General features: G+C 34.1%; 1 protein-coding gene across 1 annotated transcript in view; it reads left to right on the top strand.

The window, feature by feature from the left end:
• The first annotated feature begins 4,189 nt into the window (after positions 1–4,189).
• LOC123667743 (bromodomain adjacent to zinc finger domain protein 2B-like) overlaps positions 4,190–19,088 on the top strand; it is a 114,212-nt gene continuing 99,313 nt past the window's right edge. Inside the window, exon 1 of the mRNA XM_045601583.1 lies at positions 4,190–4,433. The gene's annotated coding sequence lies outside the window, so the exon portion shown is untranslated. The remainder of the gene's footprint in view (positions 4,434–19,088) is intronic.

Below are 19,088 nucleotides of genomic sequence, written 5' to 3'. Positions count from 1 at the left end.
CTACCGGAGTGGCTGGACAGGTGGAGGATGGTCGTCAACGTTGGGAAGACGGCCGCTTTACTCACCGGCGGCTCCAGGCCGCTGCGCCAGCCCAAGCTCCGAGGTCAGAACGTAGAGTGGGAAGACCTCAGTTAGGTATGTGGGTATGTGTACCAGATCGACCGGAGGCTACGCATTGTTCCTACTGTCAATCGTGCGGTGAGCCATGCAGCGGCTGCCCGGAAATTTCACTCCGTCTGGACATCAAGACTGCCCCTCAGAACCAAGCTGATGGTCTACGGTGCTTACGTCCGCTCGCGCCTGACGTATGCGGCCCCGGCCTGATACGCGCTCTGCTCGGCGTACCAGGCCAGAAGATTGCAAGTCCAGCAGAACCGCTGCCTGCGCCTGATTGCAGGAGCTCCGTGGTACGTCAAGAATGACGTGCTTCATCGAGACACCAGGACGCCCACCGTGGAGGAGTGCGTCCGCAACATTGCGCCATGTTCGCCCGCGCGGACAGGGGTGCGTGCGTACACCTCCACGGGATTGCCCCACTACATGCGAGACCGCCGGAAGGGCGTCCTCTACCTCGCGAGCTCCTGCAACCACCACCGAGCCGACCCAGCGTGGACAGTGGTGGTGACGATCCTGACGACGCGGGGGAGGACATCCCGACATAGCCAGACTAAGGGAGAGACCCAGATTTAGATCAGAACTGACCGACGGACGAAAGATGAGAAAATAATAAAGGCGAAGACTCCAAGGGCATTGAGACCCTGGCCCAATAGGGCCGAAAGGATGTGACCCCGAAGAAAGCCCGGGTAAAGAGGGTAACCTCGAGGCCCTTACCCAGACAGACCCTCGGGCCTGTCAGGAAGACCCACACACCCTTATTTGTGTTGCATTTCGAAAGGCGCTGCGAGCAGTTGCAGCATGTGTAGTAATGGCACGAAATTTAAAATTCCAATTTCAATAAAGTCTTAAATTACATTTGTTACCATAATAAAATTTATTAAATTTTATGTATTTATACAGCAGTAACTAACTTATATTTTCGAATTAAAGCGACATAATTTTAGTTATTCATATTAGTTCTCTGAAAACATTTTAAAATTTAAGATTTTAAATTTACGTATGCTACAGCTGCAGAACCTATTGTTATGGCGGGCGATAATGTCGAGAACATTCTAGAAGGTGTGAGAAAGAAAATATATTCAAAGCGTAAGGACAAACTTTAAAATATTGTGGCATCAACCTCAAAGAATCCTGCTTCTCTCACGGTCAGCTATATGTAGCTTGCTCAAGAGTAGGAAATTCGAAAAATTTTATATATATATATATATATACCCCGGACAATAAAATGAAAAATGTTGTTTATAAACAAGTAGTGTAAATAATGAGAAAATTTTTTCTATAATTTTTTTTTCACTTTTTACGTCATAGTTTATTTTTTTATTTCAACTACCACGTAATCTCATATCAACTTCCGAGCGAAGCCGGGTATCATAGCTAGTAAATATATAAACACAAGTATTAGACCCAGACTCGGCGGGAATCGAACCCGCATCCCGCAGAACAGAAAGCAGGGCCATTACAAATTGCGCCAACGGACTAGTCAAGCTCCATCCAAATATTATCCACCAACACCACACAACACCGTCGTCTATTCCTAAGGTAGATAAATTAAAGTCAGTGTGTTAGGTAACAGCCCAATTTATATAGGTCATAGATTCAGATTTAGGTCACAGATTATTTATTTGTGTTCCTAATTTTAAAATTTACTGACTAGATTTAACGCGAATTAACAACAATGCACGAACTAAACGCTCACTCATGTATGTCTTTATGTTCATTTGTCACATCAAGCATTAACCTATAAAGATCTGAATGTACGGAACCCTAAAAGATATTATTATTTATAAAACCTCTAAAAATCACAAAAAATCGTAAAAATGAAATACAAACAATGAAAAATATATTTGTGGGCCATTGTTATTATTAACGATAATTTAATTGTTTATTGATTTCCCTATTACGTATTTACCCCAATAAAATAAAGAATTGCTATTTTTAAAGGTGCTAAAAACACGAACTTTGTAGAGACCACTTTTATTTCATTTCGTTATTCTGATTTATCGATTACTAACCGACTTTAAATAAGGAGGAGGTTTCTCGATTCGACTGTATATATAAATTATGTTTGTTCGGGGATAACTTCGTCGTTTATGAACCAATTTTAATAATTCTTTATTTGTTGGAAAGGAGGTCTCCCAAGGGTGGTGCAATGATAAGTAAACCAGGATGTGATGATGGAATCCCAGAGAAATCGAGGGGAATCCTCGAAAATCGTGGTGACGACTAGTGCGTTTGTTAATTTTTTTCGTCAGCAGCTTACGTTGTAGTGCTTGTCGATGTAATTGAAGTCGTTTTTTTTTTTTCGTTTGCTAGCAAACACAATTACATATATTTAGCTCAATAAAATTAAACACACAAATATCGTGTTAAAATAATCTAAGCAAACACATATACCGTAGAATCTTTGCGATGTGTTTGTTAGCATTCTTTGTACGGGACCCTAAAAAGAGAGAGACCTCTTTTTGCAAGTTTGTGTCTTTGAGAGTAATCTCCAGAATCTAAAAAAAATCTTAAGTGTTTGTATGGTACAGTAAGCATCTCTACTATTATTGCAAATCTAAAGAATTGTTTCTTCAAACACTAATATTTTAGGACCAAACCTTGAAGCACGTTTATAACTGCTGATTTGATTTAATAATATTTTTATATGTATAAAATAAATATTTGCTAGTGCAATAATGAATAAAAACTAAAAATATAGAGTAATTATTACTTCATGTATTATTCAAGATACAGATTATAATAATTCGAATAAAAAAACAAACTATTCAAATATAGAACGAGTTTCTCATAATTGAATACTTTGTCCGATAATAAACGCCTAACATTAACGGTTTGAAAATCAACGCTACACAAAATCTATCTAGTCGCAATCACACCGATATCGTTTTATAGAGAAATAGTACACACACACATGCATTTTCGCCTGTGTAAGTTTACCCATTCCGAAGCCAGATCGGCCGGCTAGGTCCGTAGTTGTTTTATTACTCGTGTCGCAGGTACAACTCAAACAACGAAAGAGACAAAAGCATCGGGGAACATTTTAAATCGTCCATTTATCGGTTACTTTCTTTCGCCGACTTTTCAATCGATACAAATAACCGCATCGGCTCCCGACTAACGTATGACCGTCGACGGTACCACCGTTGCGTCGAACGGGAAAAATTAGCCTAAAATCATGTGCCGCATGTTTATAAAGAGAGCGATAATGTAAGGACGCGGTGTCGTTTAGGCTTTGAACAATCGGGGGACGCGACGGCCGTAATCTGCGATCAAAATGGAAGCCGTCGGCCATCTTAGGTTCGCCACGAGCGAGAGAGCGCTCGGTCCGCTCGGGAATTTGGGAAATTGGTGTTTTTTTTTGTTGTAAAGAGAGCAGTATATAAGAGGTCGGTTGAGGCGGGGGGCGATCGCACGGGCTCGGTGTGAAGGGAAAGATGTGGTTCACGAGGCGACCGCATCGCAAGACGCGTCTCGAGATATTTTACCGGCATCTTTGTTACTTATTTATACGATTTTATAATGAATTATCTATTTAATTTCTTGAATAAATGAAATCTATACTTTTTTAATTATAGAATTTATATTTTAAGCGACAAGTATCGTAGATCAATACGAGTGTGCTTTATAGACCACACGACTGAAGTAAAACTTCTCTAACTCCATATACCTTATATCTCCCTCTCAATTTTCGTTCGCCTCGCCCGATCACACTTTTCGCAACGCTCTCGTCACGCATTCACCAGCTTACTCCCCAAGTGAAGCGTGCGTAGTTTTAATTCAATAATATTTGGATACTTATATGTATATTATTGTTAGCGATAAGTACAACACGTTAACCTAGTACGCCGTTTGACATACATAAGCTATTGTTAAAAATGTATCAATTATTGTATGATATACTTATGTCAAGCAATGTATTTTAATATTCTAATAGTATGTAGTACAGCTAGAGCGCAATAAGATCGTGCATGAATGCGTTGCGAGAATTGAGAATGTTGAGATGAATTATCCCCGGACGGATCGGCGCTCCCCCGTGGGCGCGTGTACCGGCCACCTATCTTTCATTGCACGTACGCGGCGCGGGGGGCCGGTCGCCGCGCGGCATACGCGGAGCCATCTTGCTAGCGGTCGTCGAATCGCTCGCGTCTCCGACACAAATCGCTCTTAATTCGCACTAATTAACCGTTTATAATAATAAAAACAATCGATAAAGTGCTCGAATTGTGACAAAAGTGACGTGCACCGTGCGACCGAACGTTGTTGACATAATTCTGTGTGTTGTTGTTTTAGGTGTGTGCATTCCGTCTGTCTAGGTGAGTAGTCACCAGTCTTTGTGCGCGACAATTATCATTCTGATCGATTCGGTCCGCGCGGGGGTGTGCAGCCGGCCCGTTTTATATCTTTTGTTGTTTTGTAACGCTGCTAAATCAATAATTTTAGTGGCGGCTAGCGGCCATCGCGTTCTTAATTCGTACACTTTGACGTTTCAAATGCTAGCTGCTTTAACGGTGTGCGGTCTGAACTGTTAGCTCGCCGAAGTTCTTTGTAATCGCTGAATAGCAAATAGGCGTGCGAAAGTTATTCGTAGTATAATCAAAAGTCTGTAAGGTAGTCGCCGACCATCGTCTCCGCTCGAGGTAAACCGAATTCATTTATCATTATATCGTGTTAGTTGTAACTATCGAAGCGATTCGCTTTCCCCATCGCTATAAATAGAATGCCAGGTGCTAAACATGTAACATACATAAGTACAAACTTTATGCTGTTCGACATTATGTCACCGATGTATGAATTATTCACTTTTAAAATATTTTTGTTTATTTTGGTATGTATTTTTGACACAGATAAGGATAAGAGATATATATCTTTGTGTTTTTTTTTTTATTACCTGGTGAATTAGTCTTGCCACATACGGTAAACGACCTCGTTAATGTAAAGTATAATGAATTGTTTAAATCATGCCACTACTTCGATTTACAAGGCTTACAAGATTCATAATAGTAACCAATACATAGATTACTTACTTAGTTTTTAATCTATTTGAGTTAATACCGCAATTAATTGATTAAGTTATTAGGTCAACAAACAATTGATCACAGAACAAATATGTTCTGTGATCAATTGTTTGTTTTATTATAGTATCTTTGTAATATGTAATTGATTAGAATATTTACACAGAAAATTTAAGTAAACAATAGAAAACGGTTTCGTAAAACCTCAGTATGTAAAACAAGGTCAACATTATTATCTTTCATTCATACTTATGTTGATTAAACTGTATTACACTTTATATAAGATAACAATTACATCACTTGAAGATAGCGTTATGTAGGTAGAGTGCATCTTGTATTATGCCTTTTTAATAAAAAAAAAAGGAAGTTAAGACTCCTCATCCATCATGGCGGATAAGTTAGACTTAGAAATAGTATAAAATAATTGCATTCACAACCGCGCCTTGTGAACGGCCTCATCGCTTTATAGTTATACCTACTTAACGAGACTTGTGAGCCTATGGTTACAATACGATCACGTTAAATTGTGCCCGTTCACGCAAACGTTGGCCTCAGTTTCGCTATCATCTTAAACTTGTCGCGTTGCCCGCCGGGCTCATCATTTTTTACTACTTTCCGACGAGCTGAGGTGCTATTACCCGACCGGTATGGAATGTCGAACTTCATGTTCCTTACATGTGATATCTGATGCCGTCCATGAATAATTCGGCTTTTATTTTAAATGCTGATTCATCCGTTATGGCAGATGATAATTGTAAATGTTTTTTTGAACGACGCGCGTTTCTGGCGCTACGAGTAAAAGTTTCGGCGTTACATTTGAATAATAGTTATTGGGAGTAAAAAATGTATGTTAATGTATTTCGAATCGGATTTTACGCTTAATAGTAATATATTATCAAATAATATAGTTCGTTTATATAACATTATATTTGACTTATAGTCCTAAATAACATTTTTATTATCTGTTTAACTAGAATATATATTGTTAATACTTGTCTAAATCAAGTCTATGAATCAATCTCTATGAATAATAAAATTATAGTCAGTTTTATAATATCAAAATGACAACCTCTTACTTAACTCATTGGGCAACAATTTCACAGCACTGGCTGTTGCACTGGCGGTCGCGGGTTCGATCCTCGCTCACGACAGACATGTGTCCTGGCCATATAGGTGTTTGTAGTTGTCTGTGAGTTTTTGTATGTGTATTCTGCGTGTTTCCGGAAACCCGACATGAAAGTAAATCCTACTGGAACCGTTGAGTGTAAAAAAAAGAGTAAAGCGTTTATTTGAAGAAGAAAAAAAATGTCTCTTATTATAGATGTCTGTTTTTCTGGCTAAATTCCAATGTTATGTACCTACTTTTTCAGTAAGACTTTTACTAGTCAATTTTTAAGTAAAACCTTATTAATATCAATATATTTTCGTACAAATTTTTATTTCCGTCAAAATAATATTACAATTCATCCACAAAAACAAAGTAGCGGTTTATAGCTAATTTTTTACTAGTCGTGTTAGGTATTAATTATAATTACGCGGTAATAATTATGAGTATATTAAAAAAAAAAACAACAAAATATATGTTGGCCAATGCCTTAGTGTCTTGCATTAACCTGTCGTTAGAATAATTAAAAACCAAAAGATTATTTCAACGAAATATATAATTAGATCAGCACACATTAACAATGACAAACAATGACAGCTAATGGACAAATTAAATACGAATAAGCAAAAATTACAATAATGCACCTCTCAGCTCCGATATTACAGCCTTGTCCCAGATAATATGGTGACTAAGAAAGGTCGTAGAATCGTTCTTTATGTTAAAATTGTTAATTTATATGACAAAATTAATTTTACGATACTATTACTTAATTTAAAAAGTAGTTTTTTTATATTTGAGATCACCAACACTTTTTAGTTCTGCATTGACAAAGGTTAGTAATTAAAAAGGTTTTATGGCATGATCTTATGCGTAGGTCATAGATTGTATGCCATAAGTTTATACATGATGCCTAAGTTTTATACCAGCCATATCATATTCTTTAAGTATCCCATAAATAAATTAAAACAGTTGTGAAAAAGAAAACGACATCATAAACTTTTATCTGTTGGATATTGACACTCGTCAGATACGAGTAGCTTTAACGGTAACCGATAGTTTCGTAACTTACAACCAGCCAAATTTCAGAAACATTTACTATAGACGGAATTCCTTAACATCTTAAATCCAAAACCGATTTGATACAAAAAAGTTTTTATTGCGAACCCTCGTATACTAAAACAAAGAATGCAATACGTACCCCACCACCAAAATTTCACGCGGTTTTCACCTCTATTTCAATAGCAGAATAGATTAAAATACTATGAAACACATTTCGAAAATTTTTCTCTACGTGTTCAAAGTAGTTAAATCAGTTTTTATATTGGAAACGTTTAAGGAGAAATGGTCCTTACAAAGTCTTTAGACTTCGTTTGATGTCAACCTATTATGATGTTTCACGATTCAGCCTGTAACATCCCACTGCTGGGCATAGGCCTCTTCCTTCATGTAGGAATGAAGGATTTGAGCTTACTCCATCACTCTGCCCCACTGCAGGTTGGCGGCTATGTTCCTATACCATACGTAACGATCACTGTCAGGTATTTATGATAATAACCGTGACCGATGGCTTAACTTGCTCTCCGATGCACGGTGGAGAGATCCAAAAGGATAGACATCCAAACCGCAAGGAAATATACAAATATCCAGTCCGAGAGGGAATCGAACCCGCAAACCGTCGGTGTTTTAGACGACTACTCACACCACTACACCAGAGCGGCTGTTGATGGTTATCTTGAGCAATTATGATGTTTAATAACTAATCTTTAAGGTACACAGTCGTTTGTTAAATAAAAGTAATATTTAAGTATACTCCAATTGAAATTAAGTGTTTATATTCCGACATATTGAAAACTTAATATTGAAATATTTAAACGTGGTTCTCAATACTAATATTATAATGATTAACGATATTTTGTAAAAGATAATCACAAAAACCCCTAGACCGATTTTGAAAATTCTTTTGATAGGAGAATGCTACGTAACCACTAAGTGACATAGGCTAATAAATTAAACGGGAGAAAAGGGTACAGCCGAATCTTGTAACATACATTAAACATACACAGTGTACATTAGCGAAGCCGCGAGCGGAAGGCTGGTCTTAGATATATAGCATTCGTAATTTATAATGAGGTACACAAATGTATATTAAGCTATAACAAAATCTAAAGTGTGTGACCCATTAAAATTGTGATCAATTTTTTAACTGACTTCAAAAAATGAGGTTTTCAATTCGACTGTATTTTTTATGTATGTTACCAGAACTTTTTACTGATTGGACCGATGTCGACGATTCCTTTTTTTTTTTTTAATGGAAAGGTAATACTTGTTATGTGGTCCTATTTAAATTTAATAGATATCTGTAGTAATTTTTGAGTTATATCTAATAATGTGTATTTACTTTAATATTTTTTCGTCGACATACTTATAACCTCATAACTTTTTACTGGATCTACCGATTTTGATACTTCTTGTTTTAATCGAAAGCTAACGCTTGTCTTGAGGTTAAGATTAACTATAATCGAGTTGTGATGACTACTTTTTAAGTAATCTTTGATAACGCGTATTTACTTGACTGTTTTTCGTCTACCTACGTTCTATTACTTGTCGATTTTTTTTTCGTTTGCATGCAAACAATTATAATTTTCGATTTAAAAATATTTCATTTCCTTAAAATCTATAATTACACACTACAAATAATCCCTAAGATTACAGACTATAAATATTCACGCTAAGATCCTAAGAAGAGGATCCGTGACTGCAAATGTGACTAAAACTGCTGATTTTATGAAAAAAAAAACATAAATATAGGCTTAGTAAATCTGTCATAGTCAAAAGTCCCCTAAAGTGCCGGTTAAAAACACAATGCACAAATATACCCGGATCACGACCGATATCCGTATGGTTAATCCAAATATTTGCTTAGGGAATACTGTCAATATAACCTACCAGCTGCAATTACTACGGCATATACATAAGTTTACATATTATAGTAAGTGAATACAATAGCCTAGTAATAGTTTTGAAAATACTTATATTCGAAAAGTTCAATAACCATCAATAATATTGTGAGAATTTTTCAATTATTCTGAAATGTAACATTTACGTTATATTATTATTATTAAAATTGAAGGATCTTAAGACTTTTTTCGGAAGGTAATAGACAAAATAAAAAGCGAAGTATATTAAGCTAACTATTAGATATGTGACAAGTCTTGGAACGCAAGGAAAATCGAAATGGGCCTCTATTTATACATACAAATAACAATTTACTTAAATATGCTTGTTAATGTTAAAACTTGTTGTACTTTTTCTTGGAAAGAGCGTTAACATTTCAATAAATAATTTTCATTATTTATTATTCTATTTATTAAATTTCATAAATTGTAATCAGAAATAAGCTTAAACTGAATTTCCCTACTTAATTATAAATTCAATTATAAAAATAATTATAAATTTAGTAATTATAATTATCGTTTCTAAACACTGGACATTTTAAACTAATTTGTAACAAATAAATACGAATTTAAATTTAATTAAATTAAATATGTAACACTATACCAATTTATACCAATGTATACCAGATAAATGCAAATAAAAATTGCTATGACAGTCATCAGTATGTATAAAAATATACATTTATAAAACCAAGCAGTAATGAACTTTTTTATGAAATCCCATTGAATTCTTGTAATCTTTTCAAAACCAACTTTTTTTCACGTCCGGTCTTTTTGAATGATTATGAATCACTTTTTTATCATTCAAGATTTAGTTTTAAATCTCGGAGTGGCTCTAGCTATGCGAAGTAGGTCACAGCCTTAGGCTAGGGATCGTGTGTGAGCCCCGCCCTCATCCCATTTCCTTTGTTGTCTAAATCTCTTACAGAGACGTTTACGGACTTTTTTAAATAGCCCTCGCGCTTGTAATGATTTCTTTGATAAATCCTCACTTCTTATAAGGTCGATTTACTTTGATGTTTTTTTTTTTTCAGAATTTTTTACAACAGTCAAGACGTCCTAATTATTTCTTTAATATTATTTTACTTAACCAAATTGAAAACGTTTTACTACCTCGACTAAGGCTTTTTTCTTTTTTAATATTGGAACTCACTTCGCTTCTTCGGTGTGGATTAGTGGATTAGCAGGTTACTACAGGCTTTTTACCCGAGATGTTAAAGAAATTTGCATATTATGAATTGTATAACTTTTTTTTTAGTCAGTCGTCAAGTCATCCTAGGTTTTTTAATCGACTTCAAAAAAGAAGGAGGTTACTCAATTCGACCGTATATAACTTCGTCGTTTATAAACCGATTTTGATAATGAGGGAAAACCTCGAAAACCGGTAGTGACGACTAGTGTGTTTGTTAATTTTTTTCGTCTACTTACGTTGTATTATTTGTCGATGTAATTGAAGTCGGTTTTTTTCGTTTGGGAGCAAAAACGATTATTATCTGTATAGTTAGATATATTTTAGTATCTAAAAGATAATAATTGGAATTTGTATTCATAGGTCTAAAACTTTTGAGCAAATTCTTTGAATAAATAATATAATGTCACAAATATCTGTCAAAACATCAAAGATATGTATTCTACTTAATATATTAAATAATATTCAATATCGCGTACTTCATAAATCTTAACGCTAAATGCATCACGATCTCAATACCATGTATCATGATTCATTTTATCTCTTTTTGATAAAGGTACAGTCCGTATCAATATTATGGTTAATCTTATATGCTTATAGTCGAATAAATATTTTTTTTCCCAGTCAAATAACCTCTATTAAAATAAAGTCAAACAAACATACGAACAGACCATGTAAGACATCTGTATGGCATGTACAAAAAATTGGCGTAAATGGGAATCGAACCCACGACAAGAATGAGCCAGCTGCTATGATTATTGTGGCAGACCGTCAAATGTTATGGAGAAATTTGTCTTATAGATTAGATATAGATTTTTTTCAAAAGGCTACCTTACCTTAATATACAGCCACCTAACCCAATATACCTTACCAAACAGAGTAGAGTTCAAATCGGAACTGTCAAAGCCCAAGGATTAACACAAAAAAAAAAAACCGTTTTACAAAATTAATATAAATTTGTGACATGACGATTCAGCCTGTGACATCCCACTGCTGGGCATAGGCTTCTGTCTCTGTGTAAGAGATTAGTGTAGAGAGTAATTCACCTCGCTGCTCCTCTGCGGGTTGACGGGTATATTTTTTACTATGAGTAACGATTACTATCAGGTATTTGGGATAAAAACCAGAACAGACATCCAAACCGAGAAGAAATATTTGTACAAATATATACCATATATATACTAAGCGTGAATCGAACCCGCAAACCATCGGTCTTTTATACGCCAACACGCACCATTGCACACACATAATATATAATTACATACATATTTTTACCGACAACTGTACCCATAATTCAATCTTCACGGTCTAAAGAGATGCAGGTAAAAAAAATCTGTTATAAAATCCGCTAATGACATTGACTCATGCCTTTTTTGCGAATACATGTAAGATTAAATTGACCGACTGCGAAGGAAAGGGTCGTGTCATTTGTCATTTTGATTTTTCAACGGATAACGTCAGTATTCTTGATAAGCAAATACTTTTTTGTCATTTACATAAGTACCTAATGTTTTACAATTATGTATATACATATGTACTCGTAATATTGACTTAATAAGTTTCATTGGACCACTTTAAGTGCTGTTGCAGATATAAATATAATAAATAATATAACATTCAGGAGTTTAGAGACTGTTTTTTTTTTTTTAAATATGTATTAAAAGTGGGTGAGTTCTTTGCAAACTTATTTTAAAAGATGTTGGTCTCATTTGAAAACATGTGCGCGTTTGTGCATTATTGTTTAGGGGGCGTCCATAAATTATGTGAGGTGTTTTTTTAAATTTTCTGTCCCCTCCCCCTGGTGAGATGTCGTGAGATTTTATTCAACCCCCTCCTCAATCTCACGTGAGATTTTTCAAAATGTGGGTTTCTGACGTAAACGCGTTGGATTGTTATTGAAATTATTTTCTTTCGAACGAATTAGTGAATGATCTTAATCGTATTACGATTACGCTTAAGATTTAATCTTAAGCATTTACAATCTGGATTAAATGGACCAAAATAGTATATTTTTTTTGTTTCAATCAGAAAAAAAATTGCGTGATATTTGCCGAGGCCCCCCCTCTCTCCAACGTAAGATTAGATGAGATTTGACTCGACCCTTTCCGTTAAACATCTCACGTATTTTATGAACGCCCCCTTACAGGAATTAATTTATTAAAAACCATACTAGATACATTTAAAGTAAGTAAAACCATAAGATATATCTAGCGATGTTATAATTCATGTGATATGTAAGTTAACGACGAACTTTTTATTAAACTCGTTACAGGAAACGAAATCCAAAACAATTAGCATCAGTACGACGGAACGGCTTACGTCATAACGTAATGGCTTTAGCAATTCTTTGTAGGACTTTGTAACTAATGTACATATGTGATATTCTTCCGCTGGGTAGCGATCTATTATCCCCTATTATCTGCTGTTCTCCTGGTACACCACGGCGTTTTAATTTTCGACTCGCAATGGTTTTTACAATTTTTAGTAATTACAATTTTGTAATTGTTTTTAGTTATGAAGTAAGTAAATAAAATGTATTTGATATTCTATCGTTGGGTGCGGATCTGATCTGCTGTTCTCTATTCTATCAGTACGGATTTTGAAGAACGTTTGAGACTTTGTAACGATCATCTCTCTGATGTACATCTTCTGCGACCTTTAATTGACCTGCTTGTGTAAGAATCGGTTTTGATGCTGGCTGAAACCCAGCGTCCGCAATTGTCACAACTGTAAAAATTGTAAAAAATGTTATTCGATATGTATTTAGAAAAAAGCTGTTATTTTAATATTACAAAAAGACACTTCAATTATATTTATTTCTATAGATCCTTCTTACAGAATGCTGGAATGTGAAATTTCGATTAAACTTATTATTGTTAATTAAAAATCATAATAGTAAACAAAACGATTGTTTTGTTCATTGTACATATACCCGCTTATAAAGTTGCGCCTAGCACTTAAAATGCAATTTAACATAGGGAAACAATATCGCATTTTATATGGGTGGACTGGTGGACCTTCTTCGTTAAGAACTTCGAAAAAATGGATCTGACGATAGATAGACGCGTTATCTTTATATATATTTCTTGTGTGCGTGTGTATGTCACTGAACTCTTCCTAGACAGCTGGACGGATTTTGATGAAATTTTTTGTGTGAGTTCAAGGGGATTCGAGGATGGTTTAGATTCACAATTTGGTCCACTGGAAAATGTTTATTTAACTAATTTTTATTTATAAGTAGTTGTTAATTTTGGAATGTTTTACATTGGATCCGGTAGACTGCGCTACCATCGCAGCATCAAATATTAAATATTATTCTATTTTAATTTCAGTTTGACCCGACAGTTGGTGCTGCGATCAAATTGAGAAAAATATTTGAAATTTTGTGTTATGGCAAAACAACGTTTGCGGGGTCAGCTAGTCCTATATAGTTTTCTAAATAGGTTATATTATGACTCTATTAAGAACAATAAGGAATTAGTAAATAGTTCTGAATACTTGGAAACGGGCATAAATTACGTTCAATGCTTTCAAGAAGTGAAACGGCTAAGACGATGTAGGTCACAAGTTGAGCACTGAATCTAGTCCGTATTGTGTCACTGCCATTTGTGCGATGTAGGCACTAAGTTTGTATAGTCTTTCTGTACATTGTAAAAAATATATTGTGATGATTCATCATTTTTCTGATTCAACGGCTTTTATAGCCTTAATATTGAATAAAGAGTAATGTTTCTAAATTCTTTGTGGGGGTAAAATAGCGGATGATATGGTGTACCTATCTATTCTCTTACTTTATTAGTCCCTAATCTTCAAGCAAGGCCTTTCTGTCAATAATGTCAATATATATGTCTACATGTAAAAAAAAATGTTGTGCGAATACCTATTTTTGCATGTGTCACATCCTTTATTGGGGTTTGTATTCTTGTACTGACTACTGTACTATGTACTATTAAAGCGTACTACAATACCGTACACGACTTTAATAATAAATACTACAACGGCGTCCCGTATTCTGAGTGCGAGACCCGCTAGCTCTAATTCTCTATCTCTTTTCTATCTTTAAATATTCTCCTAAAATGATATATCATTGTTGGTTAAAAGGAACTTATTAGTGTCTTCTTTTCTCACGCTCAGCACTCATGCCATCCATTATTTTAACAGATATCGTCTTCCCCTTTTAGTTATTTCCATAAAAGTATATTTACTAAGTTAAGATAATTTAAGAGTCGGTCTCCAACGAAATCGCTACTAAAGCAACTTAATAACATTTATTAGGTGCGTGCTTTAAGCCTTAGTCTCAAACGAATTCGCTAGTAAAGCAACTTAATAAAATTTATTAGGTACATACAATTGAACGAATGTTGATTTTATGTTAACGTTTTGTGGATAGTGTTTTATAGCTCGTTTGTATTTGTATCGATATAAATTGGTGGTGTTAGTACTAAATTTATTTATATATAGTACAAAATTTTATTCTATTACTAGCTGACTCGGCAAACGTTCTCTTGCCGCTAAACGGTATTTAAAAATAGGGGTTGGTGGTAGAAGGGTGAAAATTTAGGGTTGTATGTATTTTTCAACGCCAAATCATAATAAAATAAAAAATAAATAATTTATCTAAAAATAAAAAATAAAAATTTAGGGGTGGAACTACCCTTAACATTTAGAGGGATAACAAATAGATGTTGTGCGATTCTCAGACCTACCCGATATGCACACAAAATTTCATGAGAATCGGTCAAGCCGTTTCGGAGGAGTTTAACTACAAACACAGCGACACGAGAATTTTATACGAGTATATAACTTTTTTTTCTTTTAATTTAATTACCTAATGATAAGATTGGAAGCGGAAGAAAAATTCAATCGATGATTAATTCACATTCCGTACGTGAGCAATATGCTATGAAGAAGAAAAAAATGCAATTCAAAAATAAATCATTACAAATAGTTTAGGGGATATAAACATATTTCAAATCTTATAATTAATGAGGCAAATTTTTAAAGACCAGTAACAAACAAAAAGATTATTAATGGACACGAATGGGAAATTTTATTGATGATATGTGATCATTTGGCAATATTGAAAGCCATTAACCCCGAACAAGAAGAAGAAGAAGAAGGGAAATTTTATGACATATTAAAGAATTTTAAAACCGACATGGCGTTTTGTTAAGAACTTGCAGTTATTAATCTAAGATTTTAAGCTATTTGCTCCGTTTACCTAATTGTGTCATGATATCAATATTTAGTTTATTAGCAAAGATAGTCTGTAAGAGGCCACAATTAGTGATTAGTTCGCCCTAACATTTATTTAAGTTAGAATATTGTTATTTTATTGAAGGTAATTCTAAATGTGCCGTAAAGCAATAAATAAATAATCGAAAATACGCGAAAATAATTTTTGAACTACTGAAGTATGTTTGGTTCAGTAATTTTGTTAAAATAGTATCTCATTCTTCTGACTGAATTAGATAGCCCTTTATGTCTTTACCACAAGGGTCCTTGGGTAAGAGTGGTCCTCACCTTTTTACACTCAATTTAAGGAGCAATAAGAATTTAGAACTAAAGACTAATTTATGAATACACTAGAATTTATAATGCAGTGCCTAATAATTTTGTTACACACACTAAGAAAATGGTAGTTAAAATATATATTCAAATGGAGCTAGTTGCATAAAAAATAATGCAGGAAATACAATCGTCACAGGGCACAGTGAGACTTTTAACAAATATCGAAGCTTGGCTAAAGTCCAATTAGTAGGGTAACGTGTAAAAGAGTTCAAGGGGTCAGCCAGGATTCTTAACGATCTTCTTAGCTCGCGTTCTAGTAATTGCTTGTAAATGTAATATACTGGAAGTAGAAGTCCAATTATTATACATTTTTGTATATTATAGACTTGTAGATATTTCAGGAACTGTGCAACCCGCAATAATGATCCAATGAACGTATCGACTTTTCCCAAGCAAATACAGCAGTACATCTCTGTCCATTACGTCACGCGAATTTATCTATAAAAACGACATTAAACGATAACAAATGCCAATTAATCTAATTAATATAATTAATACTTTTGCAACGTTTGGCTTGTCTTAAACTATAAGGAATAATCGCGAAACCAATCACAGATCTTGGCGCGCTGCCGAGCGTTGAGGTAGCATGCCAAAATGTTCTGCCATTGCGCCAAAATTTTTAGCGTTTGTGATTTACTTTGTATCTTCTTTATTATATTATATGACTAGGCGTCCCTCCCAGTTTTACTGTCATTGACAATTTTTGGTTGCATTTAATTCATTAGTGCGTTTGTTTATTAAGTGTGTTGTCTTATCGCCTACTATTTATGTATTTTTTTTAATGATAAACCTCTATCTATTTTAATTTTGTTAAGCTTAAGATTTTGTTTGTTTGTTTAAACGGGCTAATCTCAAGAAAAACTGGTTTGAATTGAAAATTTATTTTTGGCTATAGGGTTATATAAAATTTTAGTACGTTGTTTCCTCGAATTGACGCGAGTGAAACTGCGGGCACATCTAGTAAATATAATATAAGTAGATGTATAGCAGAACCGAGACGATCAGACCTGATTCTTGGGAGTTTGTTTGGTGTTTGTTATTCCTTTGGTTGTATCAGTACATATGTATGTAGTGTTCTTTTAAAGGCTTATTATTAAAAAAAATGTACTATGACTGGCGCGAAGTTGGGGAAGTCTATGTCCAGCTGTAGACTGCGATAGGCTGAACTAAGACAGACTGAATAAAAATTTTAACACAATGCGGTGTAAATATTTTTCTGTCCAAGGAAAGTCTTAAATTTTATATTAGTATGGAATTATTTATAAATTTTAGTGCATTAAACTGTCAGAACATTTTCTAAACGGCGTCTAGTGCTATAAATAGAATACACGTGCACACACACATGCAAACCATCTTCTTAGTTCGTAAATGTAGTGCGTGTTTGTATATATGTATGAATACAAAATGTATGTAGTTGTAATAAAATCTGAGAACGGCTCGACCGATTTTGTTAATTTTGATTTTGAAATATTTGTGAAAAATATAAAAAATATATTTTTGGTGTACACTAAACTATAAAATAAAAAATAATAATAAAATAATTGAAAGGGAAGTATTAAAAGCATCAATTTTATTTTTCCATAGATTATATCGACGTACCCTGCGTTCAGAAATTTTATGCATTGAACGACTATATCTATTTTTCGTGGATAATGTTTTTGAGTATACTATTTCTTTATTAATTTTTGTCACATTAAATTTTGGAACGGTACGAAGTTCACCGGGGCGGTTAGTATGAAATAAATGTACATTTTAAATCCATTATAAATTAGGCTCGGTTTAAACCGTATGTTTGCGCAATGGTTACATATTAGTGATGTGCTAGCGATCGTGACTTCGATCCCCACACAACAAATATGTGTATACGCCATACAGATGTTTGTCGTGGTCTGGGCGTTTGTAATTGTACTGTGTGTTTCCGGAACACCAATGATTCATATCCTACTTCATTTTATTCCTTGTAGATTCATTGTTTTAAGAATGTATGCGTAAAGAATATCGCCTTATATCACAGTCTCAAATTTGTCTCTGATTTTTAACCGACTTCAGAAAAAGGAGGATGTTCTGAATTCTGAGATCTGACAAATATTTTTTGAGTTATTTTGCATTACATCTCGATTTAAATTGAATTCAGTTTTTTTCTTCATTTGCGAGCGACCGCAATTATGCTTGCTGCCGATAGTTTTTAAATGAATCGTATAGAGTTAATGACAAATGTCTATCTCTAATAAACGAAATCACCGTCCATTGAAAGCATACGTAAATATTATAGACGAGCTCTGCAAGTAATCAAAGCTTAGCTTTGACTAGTAATTGGACCAATTTGCATCCCAATAGAATGTATGGCTTCGTTTTAATGCCTTTTTTATTCGTATATACTAGCTGATGCCTGCTATTTCACTTCGTTTGAAAAATACAATTCTTTATGGAGTATAAACAACTTCTAGACAGTTATAAAATTTAAATATATTTTTAGTTAGACGTCTAGAATTGCTATCGTGAAAGCACCCAAACTGCAAAATTTTTTACAATAAACATGGATAAAAAAAATCTTAAAATAATTGTTTTGATTTCTCTTGACTTTACAAATAGCTTTTGCTAAAAACTGCTGCAAATAAAAAGAGCCATCCGCCAGTTACAATGTTAATAATTATTTAATGATATATAGGACTATGAAAATACTTAAATACCTAATTAGTAGTTGCTTTTCTCGTTACTTTATATGATTCTTAATAGCGATTTTATTGAAAAACACAATTAGGTCTCGCGATGAGTATATAGAACATTAATTTTTTCTCAAAATATTTGAGCTCAGCGTTACCCTATGTTCGAAATTCAAATATGTCAGCTCAAACCTATATAAAAGTAAAACCGATAACATTTTAATTTAAAAGTAATGAAAGGCTTAGTATCTATTATTTAATTATATTTACTAATGGAACAAAATGTTGCCGTCTTGAACAAACACGTTAAAAATTCACGATCGCTTGCGATTAAAAAAAACTTCAAAAATGTTACCATATTAAAAATTGGCGTGACCATAAAAGTGTAGCGACAGACATATAACATATTGGTAATAAAAATTACAAAGCTTCCAATTTCAAACGGCTGCGATACACACAGAACGATATATTTTT

Source organism: Melitaea cinxia, chromosome 29 (genome assembly GCF_905220565.1).
Source record: "Melitaea cinxia chromosome 29, ilMelCinx1.1, whole genome shotgun sequence".
NCBI lineage: Eukaryota > Metazoa > Arthropoda > Insecta > Lepidoptera > Nymphalidae > Melitaea > Melitaea cinxia.
The sequence above is the reverse complement of the archived record's forward strand: the minus strand, read 5'-3'. Positions and strand labels throughout refer to the sequence as shown.